At 47.1% G+C, this 15165-nt stretch overlaps 1 pseudogene across 1 annotated transcript in view; it reads right to left on the reverse strand.

Moving 5' to 3' along the window:
- Positions 1–15165, reverse strand: part of LOC143725687 (cytochrome P450 2B15-like) — a 53765-nt pseudogene that overhangs the window by 10635 nt on the left and 27965 nt on the right. The window contains exons 2-3 of the transcript XR_013198305.1: positions 2049–2248; positions 1769–1922 (exon numbers count right to left, since the gene is read on the reverse strand). The product of XR_013198305.1 is annotated as a cytochrome P450 2B15-like (transcript). The remainder of the gene's footprint in view (positions 1–1768; positions 1923–2048; positions 2249–15165) is intronic.

A 15165-nucleotide genomic window follows, 5' to 3' on the forward strand; every position in this document is an offset into this window, starting at 1 on the left:
GATTTTTAAATGCAGTTGTCAGGACCTTACTTGTCCTGTGGCCAATTTTCCGGGGTTCCTCTGGACTGTCATTGAATCACTAGAGTTACGGTGACGACTGGAACATATTGAGTCATCAGCCATCCAAATACCATATACAGTGATTTTATTATTTAACCTAGCTCACAAAAAAAAATATGTTTTTATGTATGTCTCCTAGCTCATATATGTGTGTGCAAATATCTTGTGAAGGATTAGAAGATTCTACACTTGGGCTTTTCATTAGTAACTACTGTAAGAATCATGGTAACTAACTAGTAATGACTGAAGTGTTACTACATACTTCTAAAGGAATTACTAATTATTTGGATCTGTATTCTAAAGTGAAGATCATGGTAACTAAAGCAGTGACTAAAGTGTTACTACATACGTCTATGGGAATTACTATTTAAAACTTCACTAAAAACCTCAAAAGCTTAAAATAATTAGTAATTCCTTTAGAAGTATGTATTAACACTTGAGTCATTTGAGTTAATAGTAGTTACTAGATTGTTAATATTGTGTTACTCGTTTGTTCCTGTGTAGTTATTCATTAACGAAGAAACCGTATTCTAAAGTGTTACCGCTCCTTAAACTATTTCTTACTCAGGTTAATTACCTTATTCACTGAGGCTCTTTAGGATACCCAAAATGGTTCTTCTACAGCATCGCTGTAAAAACACCCCTTTGGGAACTTTGATATTAAAGGGTTTGTTCACCCAAAAATGTAAATTCTGACCCTCATGTCGTTCCAAACCCGCAAGACTTTCATTCATCTTCGAGCACAAATAAAGATCTTTTTGATGAAATCTGAGAGCTTTCTGTCCCTTCATTGACAGATACACAACTACCACTTTGATGCTTTAAAAAGTTCATAAAGAGATCGTAAAACTAATCCATATGAATTGAGCGGATTAGTCCAAAATTTCTGAAGAGACGCTTTATATGACAAACTTAGGCCTTTATTCACTTTTAAATATTGATCAGCGAACATAAACGCACACTTGACGTACCAGAAAAAAACCTCATTGGTTCTTGCAGAAGCTCAAACGTGCTGCGTAACACAAGAATGAACCTCATTGGTTCTTGCAGAAGCTCAAACGTGCTGCGTAACACAAGAATGAACCTCATTGGTTCTTGCAGAAGCTCAAACGTGCTGCGTAACACAAGAATGAACCTCATTGGTTCTTGAAGAAGCTCAAACATGCTGCGTAACACAAGAATGAACCTCATTGGTTCTTGCAGAAGCTCAAACATGCTGCGTAACACAAGAATGAACCTCATTGGTTTTTGAAGAAGCTCAAACGTGCTATGTAACACGAGAAGAAAACTCTTTGTTCTTGCACGTCAAGCGAACATGCTTAAGCTTCCAGTTATCAGAACTGATGTGTGAGTTGATGTATGTTCATATGTGAATAAAAGCCTAAATTCAATCTGTTCATCATATAAAGCAATTAAGTCTCTTCAGAAAATTTGGACTAAACCGTTCAATTCATTTGGATTAGTTTTACGATGTCTTTATGAGCTTTTTGAAGCGTCAATGTGGTAGTTGCGTATACTACAACAGAGGGACAGAAAGCTCAGATTTCATTAAAAAGATCCTCTTAAAGGCTTGGAATTGCTCGAGGGTGAGTAAATAATGACAGAATTTTCATATTCGGGTGAACTAACCCTTTAAGAGTGACTCTAAAGTTTAGAATGAAATAGCACAACATCCACATTTCAAGCAGCATAATACCATGTTACTCACCAAATCCATTAGTTATCCATTCTATAAGAGGCATAGCCGGTCTTCCAGAAAAAGCTTCCTGAACCAGGGCTTCCTTCGTGACTTGAATTGTGTTGAGGATTATGATCGGCTTTCTCCCAAGATACACAGTGGACATTTCTCCATACTGAAGCATCTACTTGGAGAACATTCACAAGTGCATTTAAACTAAGAAAATCTTTCTGAACATATGTTTTGTAAGTTAAACATCTAATTTCAAAATAGGTCAGAGTTCAATGATAAGAAAACTGCAAAAACTCACTGATCTTACGAACTCCATTGGCTCCTTTAAAAAATGTGCTAATGATCCCACGAAAGGCAGAGGTCTGGGACCAGGAGGTGTTTGACCTCTGTAGGAATTAATCCTGATGATCTCGAACAGAACCAGAAAGATCAAGCCCAGAACCAGAGCCAGGCCTACAGACGCCAGGTCTAACTTCATGAGAGTCGCCCACATGATCGCTTCCAAGACAAACTCAAAAGCAGCGGACCAACGGTGAGCTTTATAAAAGCAAAGCAGAAGAGGGAGGAGACAGTCGGAGGGATTGACATGCTAATCCATGTGTTAATCACCAAAAATGATGAATGCAGCTGTTTTACCTGCATACCAATTTATCAAGCATATAATAATTAACAGAAATTAGAAATTAAGATTAATATAATAATTAACAGAAATTATTATATAACACCAATGCTCGAAATGGGACGGTAAGCAACATCTCACACGTTCCCGATACCAACCACACCAAAACATACTGTAGAATCAGGCTAGTAATTAATTGTATAGTACATTGCGCTTTCTGACATTTTAAAAGCTTTAGGCTACAGACGGCACGGATCAATTATCTGACTGTGACTGAAGCCCAGTTATTAAATTTTGCATGAATGGTGCACGAAATAGTTAGATATTTGCGCAAGCTGTTCCTATCGGATAAAATGTGTGACTCATTTGAATTCTATTGAGAATATAGTAAAATGCAACGGAGCAAGTCGAACTAGATCTTGAAACAGCCACTAGTAAAAAGACTGAATTCCAGCATGTAATAAATCCCGCACTTATCTGGAGAGAAGATCTCAAAGAAAGACCATAGGCACTGCCTTGCTCATACTCCTCTCCTCTCCCATCTGAGTCCCTCTTTCCTTTCCCTCTGGCTCAAGTCACTGAAACCTCACTAAGAATGTCTATATAACACATAATGTTTTTTCCAGAGTAAATTAAAGAGTAAATATCAACGATATAAAATTAAGTAAAACCTACTCAACTTTTCTGATACTTGACTCCCATCAAGCACTGGGGCATGGTTGATTTTTCACTGTTTTCAAGCTCTATTTACACATCATAATCATTAGCTTATCGGTTAACATTGCTTTTGTTGTTAGGTTTAGTAACTTGCTGTTTTGTGACATCTGGAGTTCATTTTCTACTCAAAATGACATTCATACTCAAAAACGATCCATTAAGTTGGTATCTCATCATCTATTGTAATATTTACTTAGATGATGTTTTCGACACTGTTTTCCAGGTTATGTGGAGAGAGATCAAGCCAGACGCCTGATACTGAACTACAGCCTCATCTTCGATCTGAATCTGAGTCCACTGAAGGTCAATGAAATCACACGTAACACTCAGCGAGAGGGCAAAGTTCACCTCGCCTCAGCTCTGCAGCAGCTGAAGGAACTATAAACCTCTTTTCCCTTTTCTTAAATCGATACACATACATATATATTCATAGATAATATCAATATTGACCCTGTGAAAAGGCCCTAAATTAAATTTTTCCAATATGGAAAACTGATTGAATTGCAAATAAACATACAAGTCGTTTCAACCAAAAAAATAATAATAAAAAAATAAAAAAAATAAAAAGAGATTATATATTGTTTGAAGAAAATTAATCATATTTTTATTACTAATATGCTTAATTGTCATGAAAACAATGTTGCGACAGATGGACAGATAGATATAACGAATTTATTTTTTTCTAAACAAAATATAAAGTCTTGTTGTTGTTTTTTTGTTGTTTTTTGGGGTGAAATGAACCTGGACATTTCTTGGCAGGTTTCATAACATTAACTTCCCCCTTGCTTTCCGTAGTTTCATTGGTCAACAATCAAAGACCTATTTTCAGTGCTCCAATGTGCGCTAATAGTCATTTCTGTTTTAGATTAAAGCACGAAATTGATGCAAACAGGACTAAACCGATGCTTATACGTCACTTGTGAATTGTGACAGTCGACAAATAAAGAATAAAATATATTACTTCACTTCTACAAAGTTTAAGACACTGGATACTTATTGTACAATTGATGCATTACTAATGTCCACATCAGAGCCCTTCTCATGTGCATTACTTGAAACGCGCACAAGAGGACGAAGTTTTACCTCGAACTCTTCCCAATGTCTCAACGGCTCTCCTCACCTCAGGCATGAGATCTAACAAGATAATTAAAATTATGAAATAGTGAATAATACATCAGATAAAACAATATGTGTTGGTTAAAAAAAAGAAAAGAAAAATATGTGAAGCCAAGACTTTGTATAAGTGTATATACTGTATTGTCAAATACTTTGGAACAATGGAGCTCTGATTTCGGAACATTGGAGCTCTGATTTCGGAACATTGATAAACACGCATTTGCATTGCTACCAATTTAGAATTTGTTAGATTAATACTGGATTATTACCTAACCTAATTAATACCTAACCCTTCTCATATGCAATACTTGAAACGGGCACAAGAATGTGAAGTTTTATACCTGTAACTCTTTCAAGTTTCAAGTTTGTATTTATTTATATAGCACATTTGAAAACAGCAAACAGGGCTGACCAAAGTGCTGAACAATACACAAGATAAAGAACAAAGACAAACCACACATTCATGACAGAAGCTCACAATGAATTAAAAGCTAAAGAAAAAAAAAAGGTTTTAAGAGAGGATTTAAAAACAGTTACAGATTGAGCAGCTCTGATGTAAACCGGAAGGTTGTTCCACAGCCTAGGGCCAGCAACAGCAAAGGCTCTGTCCCCTCTATTCTTTATCGGAGATCTGGGGACAGACAGAAGTCTCTGATCACCAGACCTCAGGCTTCGTGTGGGGTTGTGTGGACAGAGTAGCTCAGACAAATAGCTCGGTGCCAGATTATTTACGGATTTAAAAACAAATAAAAGAATTTTAAACTATTCTAAAATGCACAGGTAGCCAATGCAGAGATTTTAAGATAGGTGAAACATGATCAAATTTTTTCTTTTGAGGAACTTTGCAGTAGCTTTCTGTACTAATTGGAGGCGCGCAATAGACTGTTTGGGTACGCCAAAGTAGAGAGAGTTGCTATAGTCCAACCGCGATGGTATGAGCGCATAGATTGCAATCTCTAGTGTTTTCTCAGAAAGGGAGGATTTAATTTTAGAGAGAAGACGTAACTGAAAAAAGCAAGAACTTGTTACATGGATTAGGATTGACGAACCCAAAAGCAGACTGAAAGCTCTTCACACAATTTATTGAAGACAAAAAGGGGAAAACAAAGCCCACGAGGGGGCAAAACAAGACAGGACTTGGGTGACTAACTAGACAACGACACTGACAAAATACTAGAAAACAAACAACACTTCGAGAGATACTAACAATGACTAGACCTTCAATGACAAGACTTTCACAGGATACTCACAAGTAACGTTTGGCAATGAACCGACACAAGACAGCAAACACAAGGGGATAAAATAGGGAGACACTAATGACAAAGACAGGTGAAGCTGACTAGACAATAATGACGAGACGAGGATAACAAGGGGGCGGGGTAACGTAACGAGACAACACAAGCACATGGCTCAAAACAAGACCATGTGCTTGCACACAAAACATGATTCTGTCATGATCCTGCCTCAAGACAAGAGAAAATCAAGGACACGAGGGCAGAATCATGACAGAACCCCCACCTTAAGGAGCGGCTACCAGACGCTCCTCAAGGGGACATCAAACACGGGACATGACAGACTGAGACATTGACACAAACCAACAAAACATGACAAATAACAGTAACGGCAAACACGAAAACACAACAACAGGGTTAGGATGCAACAATAAAAATAACAAACAAGGAAGAGGTGGCGGAGGAAACACAGAGTTCATGGGGGGAGGTCCAGGGTGGATGGGTGTGCTGGGGGTCTTCGGAAAACGGGCTGAGGGCTTAGGGCGAGGAATCCGGGCAGGTTTGGATCGGGACACATGAGGAGTCTTGGAGGAAACAGTCCGGGGTTGATTAGGGACAGGAGGAACAGTGGACGACGGAGAGGGAATCACGACAGGGGAAGCTGAGGGTGGCGAGACAAGACTTCTGACTGGGGAAACAGCGGGAAAAGGAACAGGACACATAACAGGGGACGTAGCAGATGGCTGTGGAGCGGGAAAAGAACTCACTGAATCAGACTCGGCACACATGAAAACAGACTCGGAAGAAGCGGTGACTGCTGCGGGCTCTGTGACTGCTGCGGGCTCTGTGACTGCTGCGGGCTCTGTGACTGCTGCGGGCTCTGTGACTGCTGCGGGCTCTGTGACTGCTGCGGGCTCTGTGACTGCTGCGGGCTCTGTGACTGCTGCGGGCTCTGTGACTGCTGCGGGCTCTGTGACTGCTGCGGGCTCTGTGACTGCTGCGGGCTCTGTGACTGCTGCGGGCTCTGTGACTGCTGCGGGCTCTGTGACTGCTGCGGGCTCTGTGACTGCTGCGCTCTCTGTGACTGCTGCGGGCTCTGTGACTGCTGCGGGCTCTGTGACTGCTGCGGGCTCTGTGACTGCTGCGGGCTCTGTGACTGCTGCGGGCTCTGTGACTGCTGCGGGCTCTGTGACTGCTGCGGGCTCTGTGACTGCTGCGGGCTCTGTGACTGCTGCGGGCTCTGTGACTGCTGCGGGCTCTGTGACTGCTGCGGGCTCTGTGACTGCTGCGGGCTCTGTGACTGCTGCGGGCTCTGTGACTGCTGCGGGCTCTGTGACTGCTGCGGGCTCTGTGACTGCTGCGGGCTCTGTGACTGCTGCGGGCTCTGTGACTGCTGCGGGCTCTGTGACTGCTGCGGGCTCTGTGACTGCTGCGGGCTCTGTGACTGCTGCGGGCTCTGTGACTGCTGCGGGCTCTGTGACTGCTGCGGGCTCTGTGACTGCTGCGGGCTCTGTGACTGCTGCGGGCTCTGTGACTGCTGCGGGCTCTGTGACTGCTGCGGGCTCTGTGACTGCTGCGGGCTCTGTGACTGCTGCGGGCTCTGTGACTGCTGCGGGCTCTGTGACTGCTGCGGGCTCTGTGACTGCTGCGGGCTCTGTGACTGCTGCGGGCTCTGTGACTGCTGCGGGCTCTGTGACTGCTGCGGGCTCTGTGACTGCTGTTCAACTACTTTAAACACATGGACATAAATGCACATGTGAGTTTTGTATCCACCCATAAACCCACAACTGAAAGCTGCACTCTGGTGCACAGTATGACAGTACATTTACACATTAATGTTCACTGTTACTGGGGAAAAAAATGAAAAGATACTGTGATTAGTTTATACTTGATAGGAATGCTTTATTCACTTGCTGAGAACGGTTTTATTTTATATCGGTAGTAAAAGCATTTCACTATACAAACCATTTACAACTACAAGTGTATACATTTTATTATAAAATAAAATATATGCATCTGTAAAAAAAAAAAAAAATTAAATAAAAAAATTTGTCAAAATAACTTACCCAAACACAACTTTTTTTATTGTTATAGCTATGCTTAAATAAAATTTTATGCCACCATGAAACCAAAATTTACCATTTTTGTTTTTTATGGAATATTGCAGCATTTATTATAAATTATTTATGTGCGCATCATTTTATTTTATTCATGTGCTCTTGTAATCTTTAGTGAAAATGACTTCCCTTTCTCTTCTGGCATGAGGGCGGGGCAACCTGTCACTCACATGAGCTCCACCAATAGCAAACCACAACCATCCAATCCATTCCACAAGCCACGCCCTACATTTGTTCTTGTCTGAGAAACTGTTTTACTCGGATATACATCACAATAGAGAAGAGAGACGATCAAGCCGGTTTTAAGATGCATCAATGTCAAACGAATGCTGTAAAAACATGAAATAAGTTATTTTCCTTAGTGAAATCATTAGAATAAATCAAAATGACCTGACAACAGTTCATTTATAGAATGAATAACTGATTAGATATGGTGATGTAGATGAACCAACATGCTCTTGTGTCAGCTTCGTTCTTATTGTTGTTCTTCAGTATGTATGATGACATGATGATGACATGATGATGTCAGTCTGATACATTTCGATTTACTGACGGTCATTCTTTAGTATCTCTGCTGCAGCAGATGATGTTGAAGGCCTGAGGTAAGCGGACGATACCAATAATCCCATCCATGTCCAGAGGCTGTGGATCTGGTGGCCAGGAGAAATGAATCCGCTGTAGGAGAGACGTGATGTACAGGAAGAGCTCCGTCCTCGCCAGCGTCTCACCGAGACAGACCCTCGGACCTGATAAACCAGCACACAAATATTTAGGCCTAAATTTAAGCTTTATGTATTTGAGTTGCATATAGAATTTCCACCCATTCAGATTACAGTGTTTTAAAATAAACAAACCAGTCATTCATAGCTTACGCTATGGGAAAACTCCTTTTCTCGAGAATATTGAAGTCTTTATGTAAAACGCATTGCAGCTGCACAGCAGACAGCAATGAGCGAAGGAGCTCATTCATTAGCTGTGCTGCGGCAACTTGCTCGAACCAATGACGGGGCGACTCTGAATGCGCGACCAATGAGCGCGCCTCGCGCCCGCGCGCGTCAGAGCCCGCCAAGATGGGCGTGGCCAAGAGCTATATATTGGGCGCCCCGTCATGAGAGTTCTTTAGATTTAATCTCCTTCAGCGAACACCTTCTTCGCTGAATCCTCCGGATTATTGAAAGCCTTCGCCGCCGTGGAAAAGTATACCAGCGGGATTGCTACGAGGACGCCGGCATCTTCAGCCGCCTTCGAACGCCATCCTACTGAGCCATCCGGCGCGCTACACGCTACACGCAAGTATTTACATCTGTTCGCCCCACGACATTTGTAAAAGAGAAAATTTCTGAGGCGTTGTTTCAAATGCCTTCCTGCGCGTCGTGCAGAGACCTTCTTCCGGACGGGGATCATCACATCATCTGCGCTCGCTGCCTGGGCCGGGACCACGCAGAAGCTGCTTTGACCAAGGGCGGATGCCCGGAATGTGACGACCTGGGTCTCTCCGCACTGCGGGCTCGCTACGCCGCTCTCGCCGCTTTTCGTAGCTTTCGCTACGAGCCCATCCCGAAGAACCAACCCGAAGCCGACTGGACGAGTGGTTTCTGCAGGGGCGCCAGCAGGCCCCTCGGCAAAGGCCTTCTCCTTTCTTACCGGAAGTTCACGACGAACTCACCAAGTCATGGAAAGCCCCCCACTCTGCGCGTCCGAAGCCTTCTTTTTCTTCGTCGCTCTCCTCTGTGGACAGCGCGAAGGAAAGAGGCTACAAGGGAACGCCGCCCCTCGAGGAGGCCGTGGCCAATCATCTCTGCCCGCCCTCCACCACCGGATGGAAAACCAAGGCTTCCCACCCCTCGAAGCCCTGCCGCACTACTTCGGCTCTCGCTGGCCGCGCCTACGCCGCCGCCGGCCAAGCTGCGTCAGCGCTTCACTCAATGGCGGTACTTCAAGTGTTCCAAGCCAAGCTTCTCCGCTCCCTGGACGGGTCTGGCCCCGAACCCGGAGCCTTCAAGGACCTACGCAGCGCGACTGACATAGCCCTGCGAGCCACGAAAGCCACCGCCCAGTCTATTGGCCGCGCCATGGCTAATTTGACTGTTCTCGAGCGCCATTTGTGGCTGACTCTGACGGAGATGAAGGACGCGGATAAGGTCCCGTTTCTCGACGCGCCTATCTCCACCAGCGGGCTGTTTGGACCGGCAGTTAAAGGTTTCGCCGAACGATTCACTGAGGCCCAGAACGCTTCACAAGCTATGCGCCATTTCCTGCCTAAACGCTCCAACTCATCGCAGAGCAGACAGAGGCCGCCACAGCCGCAGCGGGCTAGAGCAGCCCCCATCGCCACTCAGCCCGAGCCTCAGATTGACGCTCGACGCAGCTCGCGCTCCCACAACCGCAAGCCGCCTCCTGAGCGACGGGGTCCTCGGCCCAAGATTGTGCGGAACCATGAGCCTCGAAAGCCTTCCTAGCCACAGGAATGAGAAGAGAGAGTGCGTGTCTCGCAAAAGCCGGACCACTCTCTCTGCAAAATCTCAAACATTACCCAGTCCCCGTACAGGCGGCTGGAAATGTCTATACAGCAGTCAATGGGCCAGTCACAGAGCTCGCTCACCTGCAAACAAACGCAGTTTTTACGGCGACACACAGAAAACACAAAAAGAGTCTTTTTCTGCCTGTGTCACTAAGGGTTCACATGTCCACAAAGCGTGCATTCCCAGATACTGTCAAAACAGTGCCAAATTCATTCCCAGCTCAGGCTGCACGCCTCATGAATGTAGATCACGTGCCTACGGTCATGTACGCACCACTACACACAAGCACTGTTCACACAGTTATGAATTCATCCCCAGTAAAAGCGGGAAACATTATAAAAGTGACGCGTGTGCCTACCACTGTCTATGCACCCCCACTTATAAACACTGTCCCTACAGTGTCAAACACAACCCCAGCTCAGGCTGCGAGTCTTACAGACATAGCGCGCGCTGTTGTAATCACACACGCGCCCATTCACTCAGCTGCTCAGCGCGTCCGCGCCTCTGAGAGCTACGAGCTCAGGCGATTCGCTGGCCGGGTCCCTACGTCACAGCGGCCCGCCCCTAGCCTGTATTCAGCCCATATTTGTACGTGCAGCGGCATGGGAAAACATTCCAGATATGCCGAAATGGGTGCTGAATATAATAAAGCACGGATACTCGCTCCAGTTCGCTCGCAGACCACCACGTTTTACGACTGTGGTCGAAACGAAAGTGAGAAAGGAGTGTTCGCATGTTCTACGCACCGAGGTGCGCAAATTAATAGAAAAGGGCTCTGTGGAAACTGTTTCCCCCACTATGAGCGGGGCAGGTTTTTACAGCCGCTATTTTCTCGTCCCAAAAAAGGATGGCGGTCTCCGCCCCCTCCTAGATCTCAGACACCTGAACAAAGCACTAATGATTCGCTCGTTCAGAATGTTAACAACCAAACATATCCTCGCGCAAGTACGCCCAGGAGATTGGTTTCTCTCAGTGGATCTGAAAGATGCTTACTTTCACATTCCAATAGCGCCTCAACACAGGCCTTTTCTGAGATTTGCTTTCGAGGGACAGCCTTACCAGTATACAGTACTTCCGTTCGACCTGTCCCTAGCTCCCCGTACATTCACGAAATGTATGGATGCAGCACTTTCCCCCCTGAGACGAAGGGGAGTGCGAATACTGAATTATCTCGACGATTGACTGGTCCTAGCACAATCAGAGAGTCAGTTAATAAGACACAGATCTTGGATTATCAGCCATCTAGAATGCCTGGGTCTAAGAATCAATTTTGCAAAAAGTATACTATCTCCCAGCCAGAAGATTTCTTTCCTGGGTATAGTTATAGACTCGATGCAAATGACAGCTCGTCTCTCATCAGAGCGCGCGCTCACCATCCAGGGCATTGCAACATCATTCAGGGCGGGCGCGCGCGCCCCGTCAAGCGGTTTCAGAGGATGCTGGGTCTCATGGCCTCAGCATCGGCCGTACTCCAGCTAGGATTGTTGCATATGCGTCCTCTCCAACGCTGGCTCAAGATCCGCGTCCCTGCTCACACGTGGCGTTCGGGCCACCTTTTAATCAAAGCGAACCACGGCTGTATAAAAGCCCTGACGCACTGGAAAGCCGCCGACTGGTACCAGTCAGGCGTGAGTCTGGGTGTGAACACAAGGAGAAAGATGTTCACAACAGATGCCTCCAAAATAGGTTGGGGGGCCCTTTACGAGGGCAGGCCTGTCTCTGGCTTTTGGTCAAACCCGGAGAAGCGCCTACACATAAACTGTCTGGAGATGAAAGTGGTCGCTTTGGCTCTCAGAGCCCTGCTTCCACATCTAAAAAACGAACACGTCCTGGTCCGAACGAGACAACATGACGGTAATGTCGTACATAAATCGCCAGGGTGGACTCAGGTCGAGCTCCATCCATTCAATGGCCAGGAGACTCATCTTATGGTCCCAGCACAACTTGCGCTCGCTGAGAGAAGCGCATGTGCCAGGCGCCCTGAACCAGGGGGCAGACATGCTATCCAGAGACAAGATTCTCCCAGGTGAATGGTCTCTCAACCCGCTGACGATTCAGTGGTTATGGAAAATCATTGGCGAGGCGGAGGTCGACCTCTTCGCCTCCAAGGAGAATGCACACTGCTCTCTTTTCTTCACGAAAAGCACGGACGCGCTCGCCCAGAGCTGACCGAGCCGCCCCATATATGCTTTTCCCCCCATCGCGATGCTGCCACAGGTCATCAGTCGGGTCAGAGAGGAGAAAAACGCAGTGCTCCTGATAGCCCCACTCTGGAAGAACCAAACATGGTTTCCAGAATTGATGCAAATGCAATCTGCACCACGGCCGATTCCACTGAGGCCAGACCTCCTCAGTCAGGCCAGCGGGATGATATTTCATCCCCGCCCCGATCTGTGGGCCCTTCATGCATGGCCCTTCAACGGGTTCCCAGGAACCTCACGAGTGGAGGGCCAGCAACAGCAAAGGCTCTGTCCCCTCTATTCTTTATCGGAGATCTGGGGACAGACAGAAGTCTCTGATCACCAGACCTCAGGCTTCGTGTGGGGTTGTGTGGACAGAGTAGCTCAGACAAATAGCTCGGTGCCAGATTATTTACGGATTTAAAAACAAATAAAAGAATTTTAAACTATTCTAAAATGCACAGGTAGCCAATGCAGAGATTTTAAGATAGGTGAAACATGATCAAATTTTTTCTTTTGAGGAACTTTGCAGTAGCTTTCTGTACTAATTGGAGGCGCGCAATAGACTGTTTGGGTACGCCAAAGTAGAGAGAGTTGCTATAGTCCAACCGCGATGGTATGAGCGCATGGATTGCAATCTCTAGTGTTTTCTCAGAAAGGGAGGATTTAATTTTAGAGAGAAGACGTAACTGAAAAAAGCAAGAACTTGTTACATGGATTAGGATTGACGAACCCAAAAGCAGACTGAAAGCTCTTCACACAATTTATTGAAGACAAAAAGGGGAAAACAAAGCCCACGAGGGGGCAAAACAAGACAGGACTTGGGTGACTAACTAGACAACGACACTGACAAAATACTAGAAAACAAACAACACTTCGAGAGATACTAACAATGACTAGACCTTCAATGACAAGACTTTCACAGGATACTCACAAGTAACGTTTGGCAATGAACCGACACAAGACAGCAAACACAAGGGGATAAAATAGGGAGACACTAATGACAAAGACAGGTGAAGCTGACTAGACAATAATGACGAGACGAGGATAACAAGGGGGCGGGGTAACGTAACGAGACAACACAAGCACATGGCTCAAAACAAGACCATGTGCTTGCACACAAAACATGATTCTGTCATGATCCTGCCTCAAGACAAGAGAAAATCAAGGACACGAGGGCAGAATCATGACAGAACCCCCACCTTAAGGAGCGGCTACCAGACGCTCCTCAAGGGGACATCAAACACGGGACATGACAGACTGAGACATTGACACAAACCAACAAAACATGACAAATAACAGTAACGGCAAACACGAAAACACAACAACAGGGTTAGGATGCAACAATAAAAATAACAAACAAGGAAGAGGTGGCGGAGGAAACACAGAGTTCATGGGGGGAGGTCCAGGGTGGATGGGTGTGCTGGGGGTCTTCGGAAAACGGGCTGAGGGCTTAGGGCGAGGAATCCGGGCAGGTTTGGATCGGGACACATGAGGAGTCTTGGAGGAAACAGTCCGGGGTTGATTAGGGACAGGAGGAACAGTGGACGACGGAGAGGGAATCACGACAGGGGAAGCTGAGGGTGGCGAGACAAGACTTCTGACTGGGGAAACAGCGGGAAAAGGAACAGGACACATAACAGGGGACGTAGCAGATGGCTGTGGAGCGGGAAAAGAACTCACTGAATCAGACTCGGCACACATGAAAACAGACTCGGAAGAAGCGGTGACTGCTGCGGGCTCTGTGACTGCTGCGGGCTCTGTGACTGCTGCGGGCTCTGTGACTGCTGCGGGCTCTGTGACTGCTGCGGGCTCTGTGACTGCTGCGGGCTCTGTGACTGCTGCGGGCTCTGTGACTGCTGCGGGCTCTGTGACTGCTGCGGGCTCTGTGACTGCTGCGGGCTCTGTGACTGCTGCGGGCTCTGTGACTGCTGCGGGCTCTGTGACTGCTGCGGGCTCTGTGACTGCTGCGGGCTCTGTGACTGCTGCGGGCTCTGTGACTGCTGCGGGCTCTGTGACTGCTGCGGGCTCTGTGACTGCTGCGGGCTCTGTGACTGCTGCGGGCTCTGTGACTGCTGCGGGCTCTGTGACTGCTGCGGGCTCTGTGACTGCTGCGGGCTCTGTGACTGCTGCGCTCTCTGTGACTGCTGCGGGCTCTGTGACTGCTGCGGGCTCTGTGACTGCTGCGGGCTCTGTGACTGCTGCGGGCTCTGTGACTGCTGCGGGCTCTGTGACTGCTGCGGGCTCTGTGACTGCTGCGGGCTCTGTGACTGCTGCGGGCTCTGTGACTGCTGCGGGCTCTGTGACTGCTGCGGGCTCTGTGACTGCTGCGGGCTCTGTGACTGCTGCGGGCTCTGTGACTGCTGCGGGCTCTGTGACTGCTGCGGGCTCTGTGACTGCTGCGGGCTCTGTGACTGCTGCGGGCTCTGTGACTGCTGCGGGCTCTGTGACTGCTGCGGGCTCTGTGACTGCTGCGGGCTCTGTGACTGCTGCGGGCTCTGTGACTGCTGCGGGCTCTGTGACTGCTGCGGGCTCTGTGACTGCTGCGGGCTCTGTGACTGCTGCGGGCTCTGTGACTGCTGCGGGCTCTGTGACTGCTGCGGGCTCTGTGACTGCTGCGGGCTCTGTGACTGCTGCGGGCTCTGTGACTGCTGCGGGCTCTGTGACTGCTGCGGGCTCTGTGACTGCTGCGGGCTCTGTGACTGCTGCGGGCTCTGTGACTGCTGCGGGCTCTGTGACTGCTGCGGGCTCTGTGACTGCTGCGGGCTCTGTGACTGCTGCGGGCTCTGTGACTGCTGCGGGCTCTGTGACTGCTGTTCAACTACTTTAAACACATGGACATAAATGCACATGTGAGTTTTGTATCCACCCATAAACCCACAACTGAAAGCTGCACTCTGGTGCACAGTATG

Source organism: Siphateles boraxobius, unplaced genomic scaffold, assembly GCF_051911475.1.
Source record: "Siphateles boraxobius isolate OS27281-9 unplaced genomic scaffold, OSU_SipBor_1 77, whole genome shotgun sequence".
Taxonomy (NCBI): domain Eukaryota; kingdom Metazoa; phylum Chordata; class Actinopteri; order Cypriniformes; family Leuciscidae; genus Siphateles; species Siphateles boraxobius.